We start from the raw sequence: 27,715 nt of genomic DNA, 5'->3' as shown, positions 1-27,715 counted from the left end.
TGCTTTGGAACTTGAGAGCTTGCAGGGACTCAGGGCAGGGCTCGAGGCGCTGCCTGGGGGTTTTGGTGTGCTGTGGGTTCCTCTGTCTGCTGAAGCTGCTGCAGGAGCCCTGGCACAGCAGTGGGCAGATGGTAAAATTCCATGAGATCTGCTGAGGTGACAGAAAAGCCATGAATGGGTGATATCAGCACTACCAGTTTCCTTTCACTCCTGCAGTGAAACCAATTATTGATTGCAGTGGGAGTTTGAATAAGGGATGATGGAAAATGGGTGGGAGCAGGAACCTCAGATTTGAGTCTTGGATCTCCAGCTTTGGTGTACAGCGTGTTCCTCCTGCTCAGTCACAGCAAGGAGAGCCTTGTTATTCTGTGGAGGGAAAGCAACAGGATGTTACACATTAACAGCCTTGATTCCTAATTAAAAACGAACAAGAGATGCAAACTCTCCAATCAAAGTGTTTAATTGGTGCAGGTTTCATTTTTTGATGCTCAGTCCCCCACATCTGCATATATAATAGCAGGTAAATCCCCCATTGTGAATGATTGATGTGAAGATATCAACAAAAGCAGCTTTGATTTATGACTTAAGATCCCTGCAAAGGCATTTTAAACAATGTCCCCCAGCTGCCTGTGTCCCTGCACAGCAGCAGGGCAGGAGCCAGACCCCAGTGCAGGGTGGGCACAGCCAGAGCCCACCTGGGGCTCTGTGCCCACCTGGGGCTCCATTCACAGCCAGATCCCAGTGCAGGGTGGGCACAGCCAGAGCCCAGCCCGGGGCTCTGTGCCCACCTGGGGCTCTGTGCCCACCTGGGGCTCCATTCACAGCCAATCCTGCCCTGGGTCCTGCCTTGTCTAATCCCAGATGTGTCACAGGGTTGATCCTGCCCCAGGCAGCTCCCCAGGGACTCTCCTGCCCTCTGAGCCTTCTGCTGGAGAATGTGCTCTGACCCAAAGGGTTTTTTCTACTCAGTCCACCCTCAGTTCTTGTTGGCTGAGATGCTCCTCGAGCTCGTTCAGCTGCAGAAGGGGTGGTTCTGTGTAGCAATTAATTAATTAATTAATTAATCTGGGAGCAGCTGCACACGGGCAGCTTTCCCTTGGCTGGATGGGCCTGGTGGTTGAGGGTAACTCAGCAGCAAGGAGAGGCTGGGTTGATGTGAGGCAGGCCCGGGGCAGCTGTGCCCAGGGAGGTTCCAGGGGGCTCTGGGGTACCCCAGTCCCTGCCTGCAGGAGCTGTGCAGCACAGTCTGCCCCACCCTCAGCAGCACAGGGTGTTGTTCTAAGCTCACAGTCTAGATGGATGCAGTCAGAGCACGCCTGGGTTGTCACAGAGGCTTGGGGAGCTCACCCTGAGCAGCACAGCTCTGCCTGCCTCTGCTGCATCCCACAGCCTCCTCCGTGGCTGGCACTGCTTCTCTGTACATCTGTGCTCGCCTTTTATCTTGCAAATCTCCTGTGCTGGGGCCCAGCTGCATCTTGCACAGACCCTGATTTTCAAGGAATCAGGAGAGGCATCACCTGCCAGGTGTCTGCAGGCTTTGATCAAGCTGAGACATGGAGAGGTGGCAGCAGGCACAGGCAGGGATACCTTACTCCTGCATGGTGTCTGAGTTTGCTTGCCCCCTTCAGCCTGCCCTCTGTCCATCCTCTTGCCCTCTGTCTGTCCCTGCTCTCTGTCCATCCTCCTGCCCTCTGTCCTCCCTGCCCTCTGTCCATCCCCCTGCTCTCTCTGTCCATCCCTGCCCTCTGTCCATCCTGCCCTCTGTCCATCCCCCTGCTCTCTCTGTCCATCCTGCCCTCTGTCCATCCCTGCTCTCTCTGTCCATCCCTGCTCTCTCTGTCCATCCCTGCTCTCTGTCCATCCCTGCTCTCTCTGTCCATCCTCCTGCTCTCTCTGTCCATCCCTGCTCTCTCTGTCCATCCCTGCTCTCTCTGTCCATCCCTGCTCTCTCTGTCCATCCCTGCCCTCTGTCCATCCCTGCTCTCTCTGTCCATCCCTGCTCTCTCTGTCCATCCCTGCTCTCTCTGTCCATCCTCCTGCTCTCTGTCCATCCCTGCTCTCTCTGTCCATCCCTGCTCTCTCTGTCCATCCCTGCTCTCTCTGTCCATCCTGCTGCTCTCTGTCCATCCTGCTGCTCTCTGTCCATCCCTGCTCTCTCTGTCCATCCTCCTGCTCTCTGTCCATCCCTGCTCTCTGTCCATCCCTGCTCTCTCTGTCCATCCCTGCTCTCTGTCCATCCCTGCTCTCTGTCCATCCCTGCTCTCTCTGTCCATCCCTGCTCTCTGTCCATCCCTGCTCTCTCTGTCCATCCCTGCTCTCTCTGTCCATCCCTGCTCTCTCTGTCCATCCCTGCTCTCTGTCCATCCCTGCTCTCTCTGTCCATCCCTGCTCTCTCTGTCCATCCCTGCTCTCTGTCCATCCTGCTGCTCTCTGTCCATCCCTGCTCTCTGTCCATCCCTACTCTCTCTGTCCATCCCTGCTCTCTGTCCATCCCTGCTCTCTGTCCATCCTCCTGCTCTCTGTCCATCCTCCTGCTCTCTGTCCATCCCTGCTCTCTGTCCATCCTCCTGCTCTCTGTCCATCCCTGCTCTCTGTCCATCCTCCTGCTCTCTGTCCATCCCTGCTCTCTGTCCATCCCTGCTCTCTCTGTCCATCCCTTCTCTCTGTCCATCCCTGCTCTCTCTGTCCATCCCTGCCCTCTCTGTCCATCCCTGCTCTCTCTGTCCATCCTCCTGCTCTCTCTGTCCATCCCTGCTCTCTCTGTCCATCCTCCTGCTCTCTGTCCATCCTCCTGCTCTCTGTCCATCCCTGCCCTCTCTGTCCATCCCTGCTCTCTCTGTCCATCCCTGCTCTCTGTCCATCCCTGCTCTCTCTGTCCATCAGGACGCTGTGCTCCAGCAGCTGCTGGAAATGTGACCCTGAGCAGCTCAGGGCGGGCTCAGAAGCAAACCCAGCAGGATGGAATTCATTTCGGGGCAAAGGGAATGAGAGGTGGCCGTGCTGTCCTCGGCACCAGGGGCAGGGCTGGCTCTGCTGCTCCTGTGCTGTGCCCTGGGTCTGCCAATGGCTTTCGTTTGTGCTGGCTCTTCCTCAGAGCTGCTTTTTGGAGTCATTTGCTACATTCTGCTCCTGCTTTTTGCAAGTGAAGAAAAATGGGATTTTGAGGCTTTCTCTGTGCCTTGTGCTGCAGGGAAAAGGAGCACTAATAGCCCATGAATAATTAGTGTGTTGTTCTAAGCTCACATTCTCGATGGATGCAGTCAGAGCGTGCCTGGGTTATCACAGAGGCTGGGGAAGCTCTGCTGGGCCGCCTGGCCCTGCTCGTTGCAGAAACTCCTGCATCAGAAACACCCCCAGGGACAGTGCTGCATGCCAAACCGGGGGTGACATCTGCAGCAGCACAGCCCTCCCAACAGGGATTGTTTGCTGTGCACAGCTTCTCCTACAGCCCAGCCCTGGGGGCTCAGGCAGGGTGCCCTGGTGGCTGGGGAGGGCTCTGTGTGTGAGGGGATGCCCCAGGGTACCTCAGAGCCTCCTGCCAGCTGCCAGCACCAAGGCAGGCAGCACAACAATGGGCTAAGGGCAGCTTCTCAGCCTCTTGTCATGGGGTGCATTGAGATTCCCCAGCACTGCCAGCCCCTCTGGATTCCCTTGGCATCAGCTGGGATTCCTGCAGTGCCTCAGCAGGGCTGGGCTGGGCTCTGTGGGTCAGTTCATGCTGCCTCTCCTTCCTGCTTGCCCTCGAGCCCCCAGCCCCTGCTTTGCCCATCACCCTTATTTTGAAGGCTGTAATTGGCACCAGGACCCTCTGCCAGTCCCTCACTCAGGGAAGAGCCTGGGTGTGCAATGGGCAGGGAATGGGGCAGGGTTTGTCCCACGGAGTGCTCCCACCCAGGGTACTGGGTAATATTGAACAGTGCAGCCAGGAGCAAGTGCCACAGCTGTAGTTGTGCTGTTATTCTGTTTAAACAGCTGATACACAGAGCAGGAGGAGCTGGGATACCCGGCCTGGGCAAGGATTGCTGAGCCCTGGCTCTGCACTGCCCCAGTCCCATCCTGTTTGCACACCCAGGAAAGGCTCCCACAGAGCTGAGATGGGATCAGAGCTGCCTCCCCTGCAACCCCCAGCTCTGTGTCCTCTGCTGGAGCAGAACAGCAGCAGGGATTCCATGGGTGTAAGGTCAGAGGAGCTGTGTGCAGGTGCAGGCAGCGAGGAACAAACCTCTCCAAGGGATGGAGACAAGGAGGTAGCACGGTGAGGGAAGGCTGATTGATGCTATCTTGCCAGATAAAGCCCCAGATCCTCTGCAATTCCTTACTTACAGTTCAGCCCTGTGAAATCAATTACTGAGATGCAATTTAATTAAGGCAGGTTAATGCTTGATCCAAGGCACTAAACCCATAAGATGTAATTTCAGTTTACTAATCATTGTGATGCTAATGGCCATTTGACATCTGCTCGGCAAATGGGGCCATAGTTTGGTGCCAATTGCCCCTGATTGCCCATGCAGAGCAGTTTGGGGCACTGCTCAGGGAGGGACCTCTCCTTGGTTGGTCCCTCTGCCCTGGGGATCCTGGTACCTTTGTGCAGTTCCCATTGCCACTCACCCCAGAGAGCCCAGAGCTCCCCTGTGCCATGGACCTGGCCAGGGCCTTCTGGGAGGTTTGGGGCTTCATTTGTTGTGCAGAGACCCCCAGCCCTGGGGCAGCTGTGCCCCTGCTCTGCCCTGTGCTGGGGTTCACAGGGGTCCCAGGACCAGGGAAGAGATGAGAATTTGACTCCATGTTTCAAAGGGCTGATTTATTATTTTATGATATATATTATATTAAAATGATATATTAAAACTATACTAAAAGAATAGAAGAAAGGATTTCATCAGAAGGCGAGCAAGGAGTAGAAAGGAATGGAATGATAATAAAATCTTGTGAAAGGAATAGAATGGAAAGCAATGATAACAAAATCTTGTGACTGACCAGAGTCCAAGACAGCTGGGCTGTGATTGGCCATTACTTAAGAACAACCACATGAGACCAATCACAGATGCACCTGTTGCATTGCACAGCAGCAGATAATTATTGTTTATAACAAATAATTTTGTTTCTGAGGCCTCTCAGCTTCTCAGGAGAAAAACTCCTGGCAAAAGGATTTTTCATAAAAAGTGTCTGTGACACTGCCCAAGGTGTTCCCATTCCAGTTGTGTCTCTGCTCTGCCCAAGCTGTTCCCACTGCAGGGAAGGTCCAGCCCTTTGCTCCAGCTTGTTCTGTTCCTGGTCCTCGTGGTGCTGATGTGCCAGACCTGACACAACTCTCTATTATCCACTTTACTGCAGCCCTCACTGCCATCCGGGATGTTTGTGTGAGTGGGGACTTGGTCTCTTCCTGGCTTCAGAAAGTTTTTATACTGTAATTTCCAGACTGGTGTTTGTAATTAGTCCATAAAAGAAGGTAATATGTGAAAAGTGTTCGACTGCTCTTGCCAGGATAGAAAATATATATTGTAATGCATTCAGAAAACATTCCAGGGGTAGAGGATCAAGTTGTATTTGATTTTCTCATTCTCTATAATAATCATTTTTGTTGTCTTGCAAAGCTCCAGCTTTGAAGTGCGACACATAAAGATTCTGCAATACCAGCAACTGTTTCTCTTTAGCTATTTTCCAAGTGATTTGATTTTCTCAATAGCATTAACTATATGGAGGTCTAACAAGTTGTAATTAATGTATTCAGCCATTTTCTTTTGTGACAGGCTGGAATGTGAGTGACAGCATGAAGGGAAGAAGCAGAATAGAACTGGATGCTTGAGAAGATTATCATAACATAAAAACTGACAACTCTCTGGCTCTTGAATAACATATTGTGTCACTGAAAAGGGAGGAAAAAGCTATTTCACAAAAAAGCCCAATGGGGCTTAGAAATTTTTTTGAGGAGGGGAGAGATTTTCAAAAGCCTATTTTAGTGCTGGACAGATTTGAGTACTGAAGTCCACAAACAGTTTCTCGCTTGCTGAAGTGTGTGCAGAGGAGTTTGGGAGCACACGTGGGATCTGGGGCTCTGCTGGTTCCTCTGGTGCCCATGGCTGCAGAGCTGGGGGGATCTGGGAGCACAGGTGGGATCTGGGGCTCTGCTGGTTCCTCTGGGTGCCCATGGCTGCAGGAGCTGTTTCAGTTTGGGAGCACAGGTGGGATTTGGGAGCACAGGTGGGATCTGGGGCTCTGCTGGACCCCTGGTTCCTCTGGGTGCCCGTGGCTGCAGGAGCTGTTTCAGTTTGGGAGCACAGGTGGGATTTGGGAGCACAGGTGGGATCTGGGGCTCTGCTGGTTCCTCTGGTGCCCATGGCTGCAGAGCTGGGGGGATCTGGGAGCACAGGTGGGATTTGGGGCTCTGCTGGACCCCTGGTTCCTCTATGTGCCCATGGCTGCAGAGCTGGGCTCTGCTGGTTCCTCTGGTGCCCATGGCTGCAGAGCTGGGGGGATCTGGGAGCACAGGTGGGATCTGGGGCTCTGCTGGACCCCCTGGTTCCTCTGGGTGCCCGTGGCTGCAGGAGCTGTTTCAGTTTGGGAGCACAGGTGGGATTTGGGAGCACAGGTGGGATTTGGGGCTCTGCTGGACCCCTGGTTCCTCTGGTGCCCGTGGCTGCAGAGCTGGGGGGATTTGGGAGCACAGGTGGGATCTGGGGCTCTGCTGGTTCCTCTGGGTGCCCATGGCTGCAGGAGCTGTTTCAGTTTGGGAGCACAGGTGTGATTTGGGAGCACAGGTGGGATCTGGGGCTCTGCTGGACCCCCTGGTTCCTCTGGGTGCCCGTGGCTGCAGGAGCTGGGGGGATCTGGGAGCACAGGTGTGATTTGGGAGCACAGGTGGGATCTGGGGCTCTGCTGGACCCCCTGGTTCCTCTGGGTGCCCGTGGCTGCAGGAGCTGTTTCAGTTTGGGAGCACAGGTGGGATTTGGGAGCACAGGTGGGATCTGGGGCTCTGCTGGTTCCTCTGGTGCCCATGGCTGCAGGAGCTGCTGGGAGCCAGCACCCTTGGAGAGGGAACAGGGAATCAGGTCCAGAGCCTGGCTGGGCACTGGAAACCAGGCTCCCCATTCATCTGCCAGGAGCTCAGAATCTCCTGAGCTGGGAGGGACCCAGCAGGGTCAGCAGAGGCAGCTCCTGGCCCTGCACAGGACTCCCCCAGGGTCCCACCATGTGCTGAGAGTTTCTCCAAAGCTGAAGCACCAGCTCAGCTCATCCCCTGGGGCTGGCTGGTGTTTTGGGAGCTGGGATTCCTCCTTGGGAAGATGTCCTGGGTGATTAAGGAGCAGGGCTGGCAGCCTTTCCTCCCCTGCTGCCATCCATCCACCACAAGGTCATGTCTGCCCTGGCCCCTTCATGTTTATTCCTGAGCCAATAAAATTCCCATTTGCTCTGGTCCATTCTGTAATCCCCAGCTCTCAGCCTGGGGATTGATTATCTGCATTCCCAGATAAAATCAAAGTGCAGGACTTTAAACAGATTTCCCTCGATTGTTTCCCCCAGACAGCTGACATGGTAGTGTGGAAGCCCAGATTAACTGGGGTGGCCCGGAGCTCTGGACCTGTGTTTGCCCCTGGCCTGGCTGCATTCCAGGGCTCTCCTTCATTTCCCCAGCAGGGAGGCAAGGGCTGGGCCCAGCCTGGGCTGGCACCTGGGCAGGGGAGCTCAGGGAGCCCTGGCTGCACCACAAACCACAGAAACACCATGGGCACCACGTCTGCAGCTCTGCCTTGGCCTGGGGGGTCCCTTGGGCCCTTCCCATCCTGCAGGAAATCCTGGCTGAGGAGCCAAGGCCTCAATGGAAACCTGCAGCTCTGAAATGTGTTGGGTGAAAAGTAAAAGATGGGCTTGAAACAGGAGAGAATCCCTGGCAGGAATAGAGAATTCCTGTTTTCTCCACCTGCCCCTGAGACTGGATCGAGGTTGTGTTCAAGGAGCCTCTGCTCAGCCGTTTAAATGTGTGAAATTCCTAAGGAAATCAGGGAATTAAAATGGATTTCAAGGAGGATGTTAGAAATTAGGATTGGAGGAGAAGTTGTTAGCACTGGTTCTAATATTTCAGTTTGGGACTGGAGGACATTTTTGCACAAGACTTTTTCAATAGAAATATGAATGTAATCCCAGCACGAATTGAGAAACACATTCATTGGGAGCTATACAGTAGATGGAGGCTTTAAAACTGTATTATTTTGCTTGATGTATTGATGGCTTCTTCAGAATTTTTTAATTGCCATTTTCTTCTGAAAACCTTTAGTATCTATCACATTGATAGGTGTAAGATTGAACACTGCCAAGAGAAAAAGGTGTATATATATCTATTTATCCCAAACCAGACATTTGAACTTTTTGATTCATCAGTGTGTTGACATTTATTTTAGTCATGGTTTAATTTTCTTTTTTCCTTTTACACTTCCAGGAATGATCAGTGATTCAAAATATCCTTTCCTTTCCTTTCTACAGGAAACCAGGGCAATGTAAGTGAGTTTTTCACTTCTGGGCAGACAGTTTTGTAATCCAGAGCATTGAGATGCTGGTCAGGGAAAGAGACATTCTCCATCTCTTTCTTGTGGTATTGAAGTGTAAATTGAAACTGTGGCAACAAAGTCCAGTGTCAGTGATAAGAAATTGCAGGTGTGTGTAGTAGGGGATGGATTTGTGCTCACAGATGGATCACAGGTGGATTAGACAAATAATTGGCAAAGGAACCTGCAGCCAGGCCCTCACTGCAGTCAGCTGTACAGCTACCCTGTAATTCCAGTGAAGTTATTCCAGCCACTCTGATTTACAGGAGCCACTGAGATTGGGAGAATTCAAAACTGACTATAAGGGCCTCAAAAGAGCTGCTGAAATGTGTGAGTCATGGTGGAGAGCATCCAAACAGGAGCTGTGGCACAGGATGACGACATGTCTCCTTTGGGGATGTTTTCATCTGAATTTTGCTCCATTTCCTTTGTTCCTTGGAGTGCTGTAGTGCGGGGTGAAGCACACTCTAAGCAGCAGCATGTGGAATAACTGCATGATTTTGCAATCTCTGCTAAAGCAGCTGCATCTGTAACTCATTTCATGGAAGTTTTACTGGTTTTTTTCCTTTTACCATATCACACTCGAAGCTCAATAAAGATAAACTTCAAATAATGTCAGTATATCAGGGAAGATTCAAAGCCCTGCAGCTGAGCCCCTATTCCTCAAAGTGCCATTTATGAGCTGAGCTGCTTTAATGCAGTGCTAGAAGTAAACCCAAACATTTGGCAGTGTCTGTATTGGCACCCTTGGGACAGATGATGGAGGAGTTATTTGCTCCAGCCTTTAATCAATTTTAGGTAAACAGCACGAGGTACCTGGAGCATCCATATTTCCTAATTGGCTGTGTTCACTGTGCAGCCTGCCACAGCCCAGCAGGACTGAGGGGAGCTCCCACCTGGAGCTGTGATGGATCTGCTCTGGCAGCCCCAGGAGCTGCAGCTCCTGCCAGAGGAATGCAGACATGGCCAGGCCCCAGAGCCCTGGCATGCACTGCCCTGCAGACCTGGGGCTGGTCCCTCATTTAGCACTGCCCTGCAGACATGGCCAGGCCCCAGAGCCCTGGGATGCACTGCCCTGCACACCATGGCCAGATCCAAGCCCTGGGATGCACTGCCCTGCAGACATGGCCAGGCCCCAGAGCCCTGGGATGCACTGCCCTGCAGACATGGCCAGGCCCCAGAGCCCTGGGATGCACTGCCCTGCAGACATGGCCAGGCCCTGGGATGCACTGCCCTGCAGACATGGCCAGATCCCAGCTCTGGGATGCACTGCCCTGCAGACATGGGGCTGGTCCCTCATTTAGCACTGCCCTGCAGACATGGCCAGGCCCTGGGATGCACTGCCCTGCAGACATGGCCAGGCCCCAGAGCCCTGGGATGCACTGCCCTGCAGACATGGCCAGATCCAAGCCCTGGGATGCACTGCCCTGCAGACATGGCCAGGCCCTGGGATGCACTGCCCTGCAGACATGGCCAGGCCGCAGAGCCCTGGGATGCACTGCCCTGCAGACTGGGGGTTGTTCCCAGAGCCCTGGGGTGCACTGCCCTGCAGACCTGGGGCTGGTCCCAAAGCCCTGGCATGCACTGCCCTGCAGACATGGCCAGATCCCAAAGCCCTGGGATGCACTGCCCTGCAGACATGGCCAGATCCCAAAGCCCTGGGATGCACTGCCCTGCAGACATGGCCAGATCCCAAAGCCCTGGGATGCACTGCCCTGCAGACATGGCCAGGTCCCAGAGCCCTGGGATGCACTGCCCTGCAGACATGGCCAGATCCCAGAGCCCTGGGATGCACTGCCCTGCAGACCTGGGGCTGGTCCCAAAGCCCTGGCATGCACTGCCCTGCAGACATGGCCAGATCCCAAAGCCCTGGGATGCACTGCCCTGCAGACATGGCCAGATCCCAAAGCCCTGGCATGCACTGCCCTGCAGACCTGGGGCTGGTCCCTCATTTAGCACTGCCCTGCAGACATGGCCAGGCCCCAGAGCCCTGGGATGCACTGCCCTGCAGACCATGGCCAGATCCCAGCTCTGGGATGCACTGCCCTGCAGACCTGGGGCTGGTCCCTCATTTAGCACTGCCAGCTCTGGTTATTTCACCTGTGCTGAACTCCTGGGCCTGTCTGTTCCTGTTACTTGTGCAGGGCCTCCCATGGGGCTCAGGGAGTTTGACAAATCTGCTTCCTGCACTTGGCTGGTGGAGTGTTTGTGGCCACGTCTGCAGAGATCTTGGGTGAGCTGTGAGGTGGGACAAAGGGGGAGGGGGATCTTACTGTAGGGTCGTGTCCAAAATCATACAGATTGGCAGGACTGGGGAAAGGCACAAGAGAAGAGTGATGGTGAGAAATGGCTTTGCTTTTTTAGGGCATTTGGTTTTATCTGCTTCCCTTGGGGTCTCTGCTGAGCTTGGTAGCCCCAGAGTGACCCAAGCCCTGTGTCCATGTGCCCAGTGAGGCTCAGTGTCAGGGGCTTGGAGCACCCTGGGGTGGTGGGATGTGTCCCTGCCCATAGCAGGGGGACAGGGGAGGATGTTCAATGTCCCTCCCAGCTCAAACCCTTCTATCCTTGCATGTGTTTGGCCCCGCAGCCCTGGCCTCACCTCTGGCCCCTGCCTGCCGGGGATCAGTTCTGATGCTCTCCTGCTGTCCTGATTTTATCCTCTGTGTGTCTGTGTGAGTCCTGGGGCTGTGGCACAGCTCAGGAACTCCAGGGGCTCCAGAATCAGCTTCCTGAGGTGCAGGGAGCCTTTCCCAGCTCTGGCACCTGTGGCAGCACACACACACAGCCCCTAAGAGCAGCATTTTGTGCAATGTTCTGCATTTTCAGCAAGTTGGGACACCCTTCGTTAGGATTCAGACTTTATGCACTGATTACTTCTCCTCTGCTACAGCTTAACTTCTCCTGCATGGCTTAACTTTAAACCCAAGTGAAAGGAAATCCAATAAAGATAAATGAGATGCCTTTAAAGGATCCAAAAGGACATTCAGTAGTGTCAGCAATGAATGTGAAGATACAGTGGGTTGAGGAACTTGAGGATGATGGGTTCTTTATGAGGTTACAGCTGTTCACAAAGGCTTGGAAGTGTTTAGGATAATTAATTGCTTTAGGAGCAACACTTCTTCAAATTCTCATGGCTGTGAGTCTCTGTGTTCCTGCCTAGCCCCAGAGCTGGGTGCATAATGTAGGAGCTGGAAGCTGATGCTGAACAGTGTGCAGTAAGCACTGACAAAATCAGCTCAGCTTCCTGTGGAATTCCTCATGGACAAAGTGTTTAATGTGCTTTCTGAACAACAAAATCTGCTTCCTTTCCACATCTCCTGGTGCCAGTGGTGACCAGGGGTTTCTGCTGTTCCCCAGACAGGTAAGTCACTGAGCTGTTTATTCAAAATGGGTCCCCAGGTGTGGCATGAGCAGCTGCACAGTGCCCAGGAATGATCACCTTCAGATGTATTCCTGTATTTTAAAGGAGTTAATTCCTTCCAGGGCTTGGGTTATCAGTGTTGGGTTCAGTTTGACTGCTCAGGGTGTCTGTGGGTGCAGAACCAGCGAGGTGCCCAAATCCCCTGGGTGTCAGCTCTCCTGCTCTGTGAGGGCCAGCTCAGGGGTGTTTGGCTCTTTCCTGATGGCTCTGAGGATGAGCAGTTCCTGCCCATGAGAGGCCTGCTCAGAGGAGGGTTTTGGTTTTATCAGCCTGTGCTGACCATGAGAGGCCTGCTCAGAGCAGGGTTTTGGTTTCAGTGGCCTGTGCTGACCATGAGAGGCCTGTTCAGAGGAGGGTTTTGGTTTCAGCATCCCCTGCCCATGAGAGGCCTGTTCAGAGGAGGGTTTTGGTTTCAGGTGCAGCCCCTGCCCATGAGAGGCCTGCTCAGAGGAGGGTTTTGGTTTTATCAGCCTGTGCTGACCATGAGGGGCCTGCTCAGAGGAGGGTTTTGGTTTCAGTGGCCTGTGCTGACCATGAGGGGCCTGCTCAGAGGAGGGTTTTGGTTTCAGCATCCCCTGCCCATGAGAGGCCTGCTCAGAGGACGTTTTGGTTTCAGTGGCCTGTGCTGACCATGAGGGGCCTGCTCAGAGGAGGGTTTTGGTTTCAGGTGCAGCCCCTGCCCATGAGAGGCCTGCTCAGAGCAGGGTTTTGGTTTCAGCATCCCCTGCCCATGAGAGGCCTGCTCAGAGGAGGGTTTTGGTTTCAGCATCCCCTGCCCATGAGAGGCCTGCTCAGAGGAGGGTTTTGGTTTCAGGTGCAGCCCCTGCCCATGAGAGGCCTGCTCAGAGCAGGGTTTTGGTTTCAGCATCCCCTGCCCATGAGAGGCCTGCTCAGAGGAGGGTTTTGGTTTCAGGTGCAGCCCCTGCCCATGAGAGGCCTGCTCAGAGCAGGGTTTTGTTTCAGGTGCAGGCTGTGGGGTGTTGGAGGGAGTCGCACACTGAGGATGTCCCAGGTTCCCCTCCTGTGGCAGCAGCTGCTCCCTGTGGTTGAGTTCTGTGCCCAAATCCCCAGGAATGCCCCAAATGCTGGGTCTCCTTTCCCTAGCCTGTGCTGCTCTCTCTGGTTAATGAGATCTGTGCTGGAGCTGTCATCCCTGATTACAGTTTCCCTGTTTATGTTGTTCTTCCCAGTGGTCACCAGCACAAATGGCTCTGGGAATCTTAATGTGTTTCCTTTTCTTCTAATGCAGAAATGCCTGCAAACCAATCAAAACAACCATCCTACTCTGATTGTGTATTTTATTTCTGCTGAAAGGTTCAAATGTAATGAAAATAAAATGTTCAATGAGCAAACACAGATTTTCCAGAGGAAACAGGCACATTTAACTTGTTTTGAAAGATGGATGAACGCTATTAGTTTTGATATATTCTATATATATCTTCTCACTTGACAATTGTTATTTAAAGATTTAGTTCTGGGTTATTGCTGCACTTATGTTGTAGAGTCGTTTTACACCAACGCACGGATCAGTAACTTAATTATAAATAAGTGGGTTTAAGCCAAGTGTAATGAAAGAGAGTTTTCTTAGCCAGAGTGTCCCTGGCTCAGCTGTGGGGGTGAGCTGGTGCCATGGGGGTGTCCCAGTTCCCACTGCCCCAGAGGGTCCCAAGGTGCTGACCTGGGCTGTGCTGGGCACAGGACAACCTGGAGACCCCAAAATCAGCAAAGCTTGGTGAGCTTGGTGCGAATATGGGGGTGTAGGGCTCACGCTGTGCACAGCATTTCCAGGATGTCTGCCCCAGGAGAGCCAAAAGGGATGCTGGGACCAAATATTGCAGGGTTTTATTTTTACACTTCATTCTTTAGCAGACAAAGTGATGGGTATTGTTCAGCCTCAGCCCCTCGATGCATACCATTGTCAATATTAATTGAAAATCCTTTCAAAACCCCTATTTAAATATTTAATTGTGAGGTGCTGTTTTTGCTTCATCTCTCTCACGTACCTTGCTCTTTATCTCAGCAAATGAAGCTTTGAGGCTTTGACAGGGAGGGAAGGAAAGTGATTAAAACGTGAGATTGCCCAGAGCCCCGGGTCTGGGAGGTTCCTTTGGGTTTTGGGGGATTTGTGCAGGACTTGGAGAGAAACTCCAAGTTTGTAACTCGGGATCGGAACCTGAGAGGCTGCGCTCCTCTTTGGGGACTGCAGCGGCTGCGAGCGCACCAGCAGAGGGGGAAGGAGAGGAATTGTTCCCTGCAATCACTGGAGAGAGCCAGCCCGGGCTGTGCCGGGTGCCCAGTGCCCATTTCGGGCTGTGCCGGGTGCCCAGTGCCCATCCCTGGGTGGAGGGGGTGCCCAGTGCCCATCCCAGGCTGTGCAGGGTGCCCAGTGCCCATCCCTGGTGCAGAGGGTGCCCAGTGCCCATCCCAGGCTGTGCAGGGTGCCCAGTGCCCATCTCTGGCTGTGCAGGGTGCCCAGTGCCCATCTCTGGGTGCAGAGGGTGCCCAGTGCCCATCCCTGGCTGTGCAGGGTGCCCAGTGCCCATCCCTGGGTGCAGAGGGTGCCCAGTGCCCATCCCTGGGTGTGCAGGGTGCCCAGTGCCCATCCCTGAGTGTGCAGGGTGCCCAGTGCCCATCTCTGGGTGCAGAGGGTGCCCAGTGCCCATCCCTGGGTGCAGAGGGTGCCCAGTGCCCATCTCTGGCTGTGCAGGGTGCCCAGTGCCCATCCCTGGGTGCAGAGGGTGCCCAGTGCCCATCCCTGGGTGTGCAGGGTGCCCAGTGCCCATCCCTGGGTGCAGAGGGTGCCCAGTGCCCATCCCTGGCTGTGCAGGGTGCCCAGTGCCCATCCCTGGGTGTGCAGGGTGCCCAGAGCCCATCCTTGGGTGTGCAGGGTGCCCAGTGCCCATCCCTGGGTGTGCAGGGCGCCCAGTGCCCATCCTTGGGTGTGCAGGGTACCCAGTGCCCATCCCTGGGTGTGCAGGGTGCCCAGAGCCCATCTCTGGGTGCAGAGGGTGCCCAGTGCCCATCTCTGGCTGTGCAGGGTGCCCAGTGCCCATCCCTGGGTGCAGAGGGTGCCCAGTGCCCATCCCTGGGTGCAGAGGGTCAAAGTCAGCAGGAATTTCATTTTTCCATCACTGCACTCTGGGTGGAACCCGGTTGGGGTGGTCATGGGAGGAGCTGGATTTGGAGTTGGTAAGTGCAGTTCTCACTGACACTGAATTCATGGGGTGAAACTGAGCTTGGAGTAAAACAGATGAAGCTTTGGCACTTCAATAACAGAGTTTGGGGCAGGATCTGGAAAACAAGATACCTTAACAATTGTGGCAGAGGTGGGGAACAGCCAGCTGCAGATCCCTATGGCCCCAGAGCAGCTCTTCTCACCAAAAAATGAGGTTCCAGGTGTAGCTGATGCCCTGAGCTAGCTGATATGAGGGCAGTGAGATTGTGGTGACAGGCAGGGTACTGACAACCTCTTCTCTTCTTCTGCAAGGGTCAGGAGGGATAGAAAGGGAGCTGGAGCCTGGGGGTGTTAGTGCAGCTCTGAGGCACAGGCTGGGAGCCCTGGGAGCCCTTTGGGCACAGCTGGGGCACAGCCAGGGCACAGCCAGGGCACAGCCAGGGCACAGCAGGGCACACCAACCCTCCCTGCTCAGAGCACTCCTCCTTCCCCTGCCTGGTGCACAGCTCTCCTTCCTCTGCCAGCGTGGGAGAGGGGCAGATGACACCTGGCAATTCATGAAGTACATGAAAAATGGGATTTCGCTCAGAAGGGTGATGGGGAGATCTTTGAAAGCATGTTACATCCCGAGTGCTGACATTTGCAGCAGGGAGCTCCTGGCCCTGGTGCTCTGGAGTGGTGCTTTTCTTCTTAAATGCTGCCTCGTGGTTTGCAGCAGGAGCAGGGTGACAGTTCACTGCCCCGAGAGGAGGGGGAGAAGGCATCTCATGTGGAATGAACCGTTTTATTTGATTGAAACACTGAAGCTGCACGATTTCTTTGTGTGTTTGGCAGGCAGCAAGTGCAGCCTCAGCCAGGGGGCCCAGCAGGACCAGCCCTGTCCAGCAGGACGTCTGTCAGTCTGTCTGTCTGTCCCTGTGGGGACACCCAGCCCCACACGTGGGGACCTCGTCCTCTTCTGCTCTGGTGAGGCTCCTGCTGCGTCCTGGACTGCACCTCAGTAAATCAACAGCAAGGTTTGGCTTTCCTGGGGGAAAGCACGGCTGGGCTGGGCTGGGAATGGGGCTGGGAATGGGGCAGGGGCTGGGAATGGGGCTGGGCTGGGAATGGGGCAGGAGCTGGGAATGGGGCTGGGAATGGGGCTGGGCTGGGAATGGGGCTGGGAATGGGGCTGGGAATGGGGCTGGGCTGGGAATGGGGCAGGGGCTGGGCTGGACTGAGCTGCCTCCCTCCCACTCAAGTTTTCCTGGAAGCACTTCAGGCCAGTCGTTGGGATTTAAAACATTCCATGGGCTCATGGAATAGCCCAGGTTGGAAGGGACCCAGCAGGATCCCCCAGCCCAGCCCTGGCCCTGCACAGACACCCCAGATCCCACCCTGGGCATCCCTGGCAGCTCCTGGAGCTCTGGGGCTGTGCCCATCCCTGGGCAGTGCCAGCACCCTCAGGGGATGAACCTTCCCCAAAATCCATCCTGACCAAAGTGTCGTTGGCAGCAGCTGGCAGAGGGCCTGGGCAGCTGAGCTTGAGCATCCCAAAGGTGCTTCCCAATTCCTCCAGAGCTGCACTTCATTTAAAGTCTGGCAGGTGCTGTGAGAAATGTTCCACTACAGAAATGGGGAAGAGAGAAGGAAGCTTCCAGTGTGACCTCCATCCCTTCCTGGCAGTAGGAACATCCCTCATTTGTGTCTTTTAAATCATCTTAGGTTAAGCTTAGAAGTGCTTAGATTTATTTTTATGGATTTCATTTTTAAATACTTTCACTTGGAAAAATTACTTTTAAATTATCATTATTTTCTGTGAAATTTGCTTTCTTCATCTGTCCCATGGTTTAAAAGTCAACTGCTTACTCAAGAGAAAACCACTTTGATGTCACGGAAGTAATGAACACTATAAAGAGACTTTTGAAAACTTTCAGTTTTGTTCTCAAAATGGCTGATAATGTCATTTATTCTTCTTCATCCCTTTTTCACTGCTACTGAAAGTACAAAAAGAAAGAAAGGGGAAAGCAAACAATACCCTGGGAATAATAACTGAAATGTTTTTATGGGAATTAATCTATCTCTTTTCTAAAAATGGGTGAGAAAAGCAGAAATAATTCCATGAAGCCGATAGGAGAAACCCCAAGTGTCTGTGCCTGTCCTGTCCCTGAGCTGTCAGCGCTTGGCAAGGGGTGGAGGTGGCCCCATGTGGGATGAAAATGGACGAGTGAAAGGAGTGTCTGACACAAGGAATGCTGAGAGGGGTAACTGGGCTCAGAAATGGGGAGAACTGGGCGAGGGCAGCCCTGGCACAGGCACCCAGAGCACCTGGGGCTGCCCCTGATCCCTGCAAGGCTCTGAGGCCAGGCTGGGCACTGGGGCTGGGAGCAGCCTGCCCTGGAGCTGGATCCCAGGTGATGGATCCCAGTGCTGGTGATGGATCCCAGTGATGGATCCCAGTGCTGGTGATGGATCCCAGTGATGGATCCCAGGTGATGGATCCCAGTGCTGGATCCCAGGTGCTGGATCCCAGGTTTGGATCCCAGTGCTGGATCCCAGGTGATGGATCCCAGTGCTGGATCCCAGTGCTGGATCCCAGTGCTGGATCCCAGGTGCTGGATCCCAGGTTTGGATCCCAGTGCTGGATCCCAGGTTCTGGATCCCAGGATTGGATCCCAGCTCGGGGCTGCCCCTGGGCCCAGGGGGTTCAGGGGCCTGTGGGGTGCCCCTGCAGCTCCCAGCACATCCAGCATGGGGTGGTTCCATGGGGTCAGGAGCTGCTGTTGGATTGGCAGGGCAGCGCTGCCACAGGACAGGAGCTGCTGTTGGATCTGTTGGATGTGCCACAGGACAGGAGCTGCTGTTGGAGGTGCCACAGGGACAGGAGCTGTGCCCAGCACAGGCTCCAGCTCAGGCTTTATCAGAGCAGGAGCCCCCAGAGGCTGTTTCCAGTGGGGTGTAATGGAGGAGACAGGAGAACATAGATGCAGCCAAGATGGGTTTTGCCTTTTTTAGAAAATCCTTGTGATAGCCAAGCCTGGGGAGGTGAAGATGGGCAGCATGAATTCTGTGTTTCACAGCTGGGGAAAAAGGGGTAAATGCAAAGCGTGACTCCCGAGGCTGCAGCAGCTTCCCTGCCTTCCTCCATCTGGTTTTGAAGCAGGAATTGTCTGTCTCCGTGTGACTGCAGCTCTGGCTGCCTGTGCCCAGACTGCCAATGCCCAGAGAATGAAATCACAGCTGCTGTGCAGCACAGCTCGGGAGGAGGCTGCTCCCCCTGCATCCCCAGCAGGCTCTGTCTGAGCTCTGGGACTGAGCTCTGGGTGCATGCACTGAGTGCTGCCCTGCATGCCCAGGATGGGCACTGAGTGCTGCCCTGCATCCCTGGATGGGCACTGAGTGCTGCCCTGCATCCCTGGATGGATGGATGGGCACTGAGTGCTGCCCTGCATCCCTGGGTGGATGGATGGGCACTGAGTGCTGCCCTGCATCCCTGGATGGGCACTGAGTGCTGCCCTGCATGCCCATGTGGATGGATGGGCACTGAGTGCTGCCCTGCATGCCCAGGGTGGGCACTGGGTGCTGCCCTGCATCCCTGGGTGGGCACTGGGTGCTGCCCTGCATGCCCAGGATGGGCACTGGGTGCTGCCCTGCATCCCTGGGTGGGCACTGGGTGCTGCCCTGCATGCCCAGCTGGATGGATGGGCACTGAGTGCTGCCCTGCATGCCCATGTGGATGGATGGGCACTGGGTGCTGCCCTGCATGCCCAGGTGGATGGATGGGCACTGGGTGCTGCCCTGCATGCCCAGGATGGGCACTGGGTGCTGCCCTGCATGCCCAGCTCTAGCTGCAGCCTTTCTAGCTCCAGCTGTGGCTGCAGCCTTTGCTGTGCCCCCTCCTGCAGGAGCTCTGGGCTCTGCACTGAGATCCAGCCCTGCTCCTCTCTGCTGCACCTCGCTCTGGCTGTGCCAGCAGTGATGCCCTCCTGCACACCTGCCACACAGAACAGGGCTTATTTACTTGTTTGTGCTTGAATTCCAGAGCGGGTGACAGAGGATAAATCGGGCAGAAATTGATACATGAGAGAATAAATTAGACATTAGAATCTAGAAGTACATGAATAATAAATTAGCAAATAAGTCAGGCGTTCAGACATCAGCAGTGCTCCATCATCTGTGCATGAGAAGCCACGGAATGAATGTGGTTGGGCTCCTTTGTTTCTGTAACAGGCCAAAGGAAAAAGCCACCCTTGCAAACACTAAATCCTGTTGCACCTTTGCACATGATTTAAAGATCTGAAAGTGAAAGAATCCTTGATTTTCAGTAAAGAGAGGGAAAACTGATAACACTCATGAACCTAATTTGAGTTACAAACTGGGCTCTGGCAGAGCTTTCCTTGGGTTTGGTTTGGCTACTCCATCTTTACCTGGCAGCAGAACATCTTCAAAAGAGAATCTCCCCGAACAAACAGCAGTTACTCATCTAATTGCTCACCAAGGACGCCCCACTAGCAAGATTTATAGAAGCTCTCAACACATGAGTTATTTTGAGGTCCTTCCAGACCGTCCCAGAGTTAATTCATCAGCAGCTGCATCATTTGTGCCAAACTTTGTTCACTGCTGGCTCAGATCTCTGGGCTGGCTCTGCACCTTCCCTGGGGGTTTGTAGAAACACTGCCACACCAGGGCCACTGCAGGGACTCCCTGATGGCACAGCCCATCCCTGCCAGGGCCTCCCAGCTGGGATGTGGAGAGCTCTCCCTTCCCAGCTCTTTTCTTCTGGGCTCTAAAGGAGCTCAAGTCAACTGCAATGCCCAGACTTTGACTTGACTTTTTTTTTTTTCATGTCATTGACATACTTTGTTTTAAACCTTCTCCTAGATGCTGCTAAAGAGCCCAAACCTCCCTGGGCAATGTTATGGGCCAGAACCAGCTCCAGAATGGGCCAGAACCAGCTCCAGCCCAGATCAGAAATCAGAACCAGCTGCAGCACAATCAGAACCTGCTCCAGCCTGGATCAGAACCAGCTGCATCCAGCTGGCCCCAGCCCAGGTGGGCAGCCCAGCAATGGGTGACAGTGCCACAGGTGGGGGTGTCACTGGGAATGGCACCAGGTGACAGTGCCAGAGGTGGGGATGTCAGTGAGGAATGGCACCAGGTGACAGTGCCAGAGGTGAGGGTGTCAGTGAGGAATGGCACCAGGTGACAGTGCCAGAGGTGAGGGTGTCATTGGGAATGGCACCAGGTGACAGTGCCAGAGGTGAGGGTGTCATTGGGAATGGCACCAGGTGACAGTGCCAGAGGTGGGGATGTCAGTGAGGAATGGCACCAGGTGACAGTGCCAGAGGTGAGGGTGTCACTGGGGATGGCACCAGGTGACAGTGCCAGAGGTGGGGATGTCACTGGAATGGCACCAGGTGACAGTGCCAGAGGTGGGGATGTCACTGGGAATGGCACCAGGTGACAGTGCCAGAGGTGGGGATGCCAGTGAGGAATGGCACCAGGTGACAGTGCCAGAGGTGGGGATGTCAGTGAGGAATGGCACCAGGTGACAGTGCCAGAGGTGAGGGTGTCAGTGAGGAATGGCACCAGGTGACAGTGCCAGAGGTGAGGGTGTCACTGGGGATGGCACCAGGTGACAGTGCCAGAGGTGAGGGTGTCATTGGGAATGGCACCAGGTGACAGTGCCAGAGGTGAGGGTGTCACTGGGGATGGCACCAGGTGACAGTGCCAGAGGTGGGGATGTCACTGGGAATGGCACCAGGTGACAGTGCCAGAGGTGGGGATGTCACTGGGGATGGCACCAGGTGACAGTGCCAGAGGTGGGGATGTCAGTGGGGATGGCACCAGGTGACAGTGCCAGAGGTGAGGGTGTCACTGGGGATGGCACCAGGTGACAGTGCCAGAGGTGAGGGTGTCACTGAGGAATGGCACCAGGTGACAGTGCCAGAGGTGGGGATGTCACTGGGGAATGGCACCAGGTGACAGTGCCAGAGGTGGGGATGCCAGTGAGGAATGGCACCAGGTGACAGTGCCAGAGGTGGGGATGCCAGTGAGGAATGGCACCAGGTGACAGTGCCAGAGGTGGGGATGCCAGTGAGGAATGGCACCAGGTGACAGTGCCAGAGGTGGGGATGTCACTGGGGATGGCACCAGGTGACAGTGCCAGAGGTGAGGGTGTCACTGGGGATGGCACCAGGTGACAGTGCCAGAGGTGGGGATGCCAGTGAGGAATGGCACCTCCCAGGAGTGCCCCTGTGCTGGGGGTGTTTGGGGCATCCCCTCCTGGCTCTGGTGCTCAGTGTGGGACCAAACCCCAGACCAAACCCCAGATTACCCCAGCCAGGACAAGTTGTCCACACAAAATCTTGGCAGAATCTCTTTGCTTAAACGAATTTCTGTGTGTTTGCATTTGTGAGAGCAAACAAGCCCTGTGAAGTCTTTGCTTAGCAAGGTTATGAATTATTTGCTTATTTGCTTATTTTGTTCCATGTTTGTGCAGCTGCTGATTTTTCCTGTCTGTGGCTGTGGCTCAGCCCAGGCTGCCTCATAGCAGTGAGTAGTTAGGCTGGTAAATGTAATTAAAGGAATCAATATTGCTCTTGGTGGTGGTGTGGCTCTGCCCTGCTCCGAGGGAGGGAGGCAGAGCAGGGGGGACCCCAGGCTGGGACCCCAGGCCAGGCTGCTGTGATGTGCAATGGCTTTGGCTGTGGGCAGCACCCAGGAACTGTCCCTGATCAATAACCTGTGGGAATTGTGCTCTGCAAGCTGAGCCAAATTCAGATTAGGGATGAAAAGGCACATCTCAAGGGAATTGTTGGTTTGGTTGTCTCCAGCATTTCCTTTGGACACAGCTGCTTTTCCCAGATTGGGTGTAGTGGTGGAGCAGGCATAACAGTAACCCAGAGCAAAGCTGAATCAAATTCACAAGCAAGGAAAAAAAAGCCACAAAGCCACCTTTAAAGTATAACCACAAAGGACCTTCAGGCTGTAATGGAGAGCAGTAATAACCCAGTGACAGCACGAGCAGAATGAAGCCACAGCAGAGAGGATGAGCAGCAGGACACAAAAAGCCATGAGATGGGGACTGCAATCACTGCCTGCTGCTCTGGTGCCTGAGCTTGTTTTCCTCCAGCCCCATTAAATCATGTTTGTGCTGGATCATCATCAGGAAAAAGGCACCATAAAGGTTTATGAGGTGAGCCTTGGAGGGGATAAGTGTTTGTGGGAAGCTGCTGAGGGCTCCTGGGTGATTCAGGAGAGGTGGCAGTGCCAGCACAGTGGCACTGGGGGCAGTGTCAGGCTGTGGAACTGCTGGGTGGGGTGGCACTGAGGGACAGTGCCAGGACAGTGCCAGGACAGTGCCAGGCTGTGGAACTGCTGGGTGGGGTGGCACTGAGGGACAGTGCCAGGACAGTGCCAGGACGGCAGTGCCAGGACAGTGGCAGGGGGGCAGTGGCAGGACAGTGGCAGGACAGTGGCAGGACAGTGGCAGGGTGGCAGTGCCAGGCTGTGCAGGACAGCAGGGCTGCAAAGCCACTGTCACCAACAGCTGGGAGCTCTCCAGCCCTCAGAGAGCAGCTTCTGCCTCAGGGCTCCCTTTAGTGCCCAGCTCAGCTCCTGGGGAGCACTCACGATCCCTGCAAGGTCCAGCAGGGTAATTACTGCTCAACAACCCCAAAAATTGCTGAACACAGCCCTGCTCAGGCCCTTCCCTGCACCCCTGCAAGAGATGAGACTTAAAGCCCACAACCTACTCAGGTTTGTAGCTTGAATTCAAACACACAGGACTGCGCTGCCAGGAGCAAAGGGGAGACTTCAGACTGCTCTGCCTGAGTGCCCTGTGCAGGGGCTGCACCCTGGCAGCTCCTTCCTGGGTTCCCCTTCCCACATCACCCCAGGGCTGTTCCCTTTTTTTGGGTTCCCCTTCCCACATCACCCCAGGGCTGTTCCCTTTTTTTGGGTTCCCCTTCCCACATCACCCCAGGGCTGTTTTCCCCACACCCCCAGCAGTCCGTGGGACACTGGGAGCAGGGAATGGGCCCCTCTCTGTTGCTGTGAGGTGCTGGCAGATACCTTTAACCAACCCAGGGCTGGCAGTCACTGTTTATTCTCTGAGAATCAGAACTGACCAGGTTTTGCACACAAAGACAGATCCCCATATAGTCAGCTTTCTGGAAGGATGCCAGCAAAAAAAAAAACCCAAACCAACCAACCAACCAATCAAACAAAAAAAAAACCAAACAAAAAAAACCCACCAACAACCAACCAAACAAAAAAAAACAAATGAAAAAATTTAAAAATTAAAAAAATTGAAAATTCTTGTGCAGCTGCAAAGACTGGGAACTTGATTTACCAGTGCAAACAAGCGGAGCCTGCCAAGCTGCCAACACAGTTGTCTAATTTGTTGACATGGAGATCACAAGCAAGGTTTGATTTAGTCCAGTGCATCTGCATTTGTTTGCTGCTGCTCAGGTCTGTGATCCAGCCCCTCCTGGGTGGGGAGGGCAGCAAGGGCAGGGGGCACTTTAAACCTCTCAGCCTCCCTGCTGGCAGGGTCTGTGCTCCCAGGGGCTTTGCTCAGGGGCTGGGGCAGCTGGGGGGAAAAGGGACGGGGGCTGCACTGTGGGGTGGGTGACATCCAGCTGGGTCCTGCACTCTGGGGTGGGTGACATCCAGCTGGGTCCCTGCACTCTGGGTGGGTGACATCCAGCTGGGTCCCTGCACTCTGGGTGGGTGACATCCAGCTGGGTCTTGCACTGTTGGGTGGGTGACATCCAGCTGGGTCCTGCACTGTTGGGGTGGGTGACATCCAGCTGGGTCCCTGCACTCTGGGTGGGTGACATCCAGCTGGGTCCTGCACTCTGGGGTGGGTGACATCCAGCTGGGTCCTGCACTCTGGGGTGGGTGACATCCAGCTTGGGGGTGGGTGACATCCAGCTGGGTCCCTGCACTGTTGGGTGGGTGACATCCAGCTGGGTCCTGCACTCTGGGGTGGGTGACATCCAGCTGGGTCCCTGCACTCTGGGTGGGTGACATCCAGCTGGGTCCCTGCACTCTGGGTGGGTGACATCCAGCTGGGTCCCTGAACTCCTGGGATCCTTCCCAAGGAACCTGGGTGCCACTGGAGGTCCCACTGCATCTCACCCAGGCATGGGGCTCCTGCTTTGCCTGCCTCAGCCTTGCTCACACCCAGCAAAAGTCTCCCAGAGTCCCTGAGGGTGTTTTGCCCAGACAGACAGGAGATCAATTCCTTGCCCAGGAGAATCTCCCTCTCCCTTTCAGAGTTGAATTTTCCTTCTTTGCCCCTTCCATCAGCTCATGTCCCCAGCAGGGACAGGGCACCGTGCAAGCCTTGTGCTGAAAGCCCCCAGACCCCCAGGCTGCTGTGACATCTCTGAGAGCCCTTCTCTGCCATGGAAATGGGAGATGCAGCAGGGCAGAGGTCACTCAGGCTCTTACCTACTGCCAGTGCAAGTTTACCTTCAAGAATCGATTTCCCCTGCTCAGGAAATCATTCTGTGAATGCCCAGGTGACAGAGGGATGGCACGGGGTCATTCTGGCTCAGGAAAAATTCTATTTGGCACAAAAACACCGTGACCCCAAATGCTTCCTCCTGACCTCTGAATAATTCTTGTCTCTCAGTGCTGTATTAATAAATTTAAATAACTCCAACCTTTCAAAATGTGGGATGATATTGTTTAGAACTCTGTAAAAATTGGTCAATAACTCTTTTACTCTAATGACAGCTGGGAAAAATAATCCTTTCAAAACTCCAATATTTTTTAAAAGCCCTGTGCCCCTCAGCTCTATAATATACAAGCGACTGAAGCCCAGAAAAAGTTTTCCTTTTTTGGTGTCCTGACAAAATCCATCTTGGGATGAACCATCTGGCCCTGGGGTCTGCTGGCCTCATCCTGGGCTGCCTCAGACCCTGCAGCTGCTGCATTTCTGTGTCCCTGCAGCCCTGGGGGTCACACACCCCCCGTGAGGTGTCCCCAGGATGTCCCCATGTGTCCCCAGGGCTGGGGACAGAGGGGGTGTCCAGCCACGCTCTGCTCCTGGGGCAGGGCTGCCCCCCAGCCCTGCTGAGCTTTGGCTGAGCAATTCCCCAGCTCCCCTCTTCCTCCTGGGCTGCCTTTGCTGGCTCAGGGCACTGAATCCGTTTGTTCCATGCCAGGCTGGACCTTGGTGCCTTTGCAAACACCTATTAAAACAGAGCCATGGCCTTTCTTCCCCAGAAAACTTCCATTTGCTCTCTGGCTGGAATGGTGATGGCAGAGCAGAGTGTTTAGGAACTCCAAATTCCCTGCCACAAAGCAGGAATCAGCTAATCAGAGGGACAGACAGGCTAATTACAGCAGAGAGAGCACTTCTATTTATTCCCAAGGATCTTGTTAATCAGCAATAATGGAAAAGGAAACAGCAAAAAATTACAAGGCAGTTAAGTGAGTTTGGGGTAAAATATATGTTCTTAAATTAACCTAAGTGCCTTTGAATCACAAGAATGTAATTTAATTAATCCATTAACAATATGAAACGTGAATCCTCCTTCCCCCTGTATTTTCAGTAGTGGAGGCAATGGTGTGTGTGGTGTGGGGAGGAGCTGGTGGTGCTGCCAGAGCCCTGCCTGCTCTCAGGTGGGATAATATCGACCCAAAGATTTCATTTTGGGGTCCCTTTTGCTGTCCCAGTAGAGAAAAGCTGGGGCAGAGGTGCTGGGCAGTTTGCAGAGGGGGCAGATGCAGGGGTGACAGTGTGAGCCCTGGGCTGAGGAGCTTTGGTGGGACAGGAGCAGGAGCAGGAGCAGAACAAGCCCAGCAGAGATGAGTGATGGAGCCACTGGCTCCCTGTGGCTGCAGCACAGGAACATCTACACAGACAGCAGCAGTAAAATAAAAGCAATTCCATGCTGGCCAATATCTGATCTCCCTGATGTGCAAACACGCTTTTGGGATCAGGACTCATCATTGGGAGAGGATGGAGAGCAATAGGATCGGGTCTGCATTTGGAGTCTGTTCATGAGCACATTCAGTTTCCTGATTGGAAAGAAACTCCCTTAAAAATCAAACTTTGGTCCCCTCGAGTCACATAGAGACAGGCACTAACAAGCATCTTATGAGCTCAAAATTGAGTTTTACAGCATTTCAGCAGAGCAGCCTTGGAAAATTAAGATGAGGTGTGGAAACAGGAGAGAGCTTGTGTATCTGTGTTTGATGTCTACATGCTGTGTGCAGCTGTGCTTTCTGTGTGTACACTGTACATACACTGTGCTGACCACATCCCCCTGAATTATTGCACCCTGCAGAAAATCAACTTTGGCTGCAGCACACGGGACAGAGAAGAGCCCAAGGAGCAGCTGGTGCCATTTGCAGCCTCCCCCCCAGCCACACTGAGCTCTTCAGAAAATGGTCCCTCAAATATCGATGATTTCATCTTTCCCTCATTCCCAGTGCTGTGTTTGGGGCGTGCTCTGATGGAATCTTTGGGAGCCCATTCCCATGGGCTGTTTGGAACAACACCTTGGATGGGGATAGAAAGGAGGAGGAACATGAGGATGCTGATGGGAGCACAAACTATTGCTGCCAGCAGGGACTTCTCAGTAACCTCCTGGGGCTCTGGGGACGTGCAAGCCCAGCTGTCCCCATGAGGAAAGCCCTGCTGGCTTCCCAGGAGCCAGGGACATGTCCCTGTGGCACTGCCATCCTGGCACCTGGGGGCCCTGTCTGCAAGGGACAGGGAGCCAGGCTCCTGGGGACACGGGCAGGGACAGGACAATGTCCCCTGCCCAGGGGGACACAGACAGTGGTCACTGACTGCAGGCACAGTTTGGGGGCACTGGGGCTGTGTGTGGCACAGTTTGGGGTCACTGGGATGGGGCTGTGTGTGACACAGTTTGGGGTCACTGGGATGGGGCTGTGTGTGGCACAGTTTGGGGTCACTGGGCTGTGTGTGGCACAGTTTGGGGTCACTGGGCTGTGTGTGGCACAGTTTGGGGTCACTGGGGCTGTGTGTGGCACAGTTTGGGGTCAGTGGGGCTGTGTGTGGCACAGTTTGGGGTCACTGGGATGGGGCTGTGTGTGACACAGTTTGGGGTCACTGGGATGGGGCTGTGTGTGGCACAGTTTGGGGTCACTGGGCTGTGTGTGGCACAGTTTGGGGTCACTGGGGCTGTGTGTGGCACAGTTTGGGGTCAGTGGGGCTGTGTGTGGCACAGTTTGGGATCATTGGGATGGGGCTGTGTGTGGCACAGTTTGGGGTCACTGGGATGGGGCTGTGTGTGGCACAGTTTGGGGTCACTGGGCTGTGTGTGGCACAGTTTGGGATCATTGGGCTGTGTGTGGCACAGTTTGGGGTCACTGGGATGGGGCTGTGTGTGACACAGTTTGGGATCATTGGGCTGTGTGTGGCACACAGTTTGGGGTCACTGGGATGGGGCTGTGTGTGACACACAGTTTGGGGTCACTGGGATGGGGCTGTGTGTGGCACAGTTTGGGGTCACTGGGATGGGGCTGTGTGTGACACAGTTTGGGGTCACTGGGCTGTGTGTGGCACAGTTTGGGGTCACTGGGATGGGGCTGTGTGTGGCACAGTTTGGGGTC

Source organism: Agelaius phoeniceus, chromosome 11, assembly GCF_051311805.1.
Source record: "Agelaius phoeniceus isolate bAgePho1 chromosome 11, bAgePho1.hap1, whole genome shotgun sequence".
NCBI classification, from domain to species: domain Eukaryota; kingdom Metazoa; phylum Chordata; class Aves; order Passeriformes; family Icteridae; genus Agelaius; species Agelaius phoeniceus.
This window is presented reverse-complemented; position numbering follows the sequence as displayed.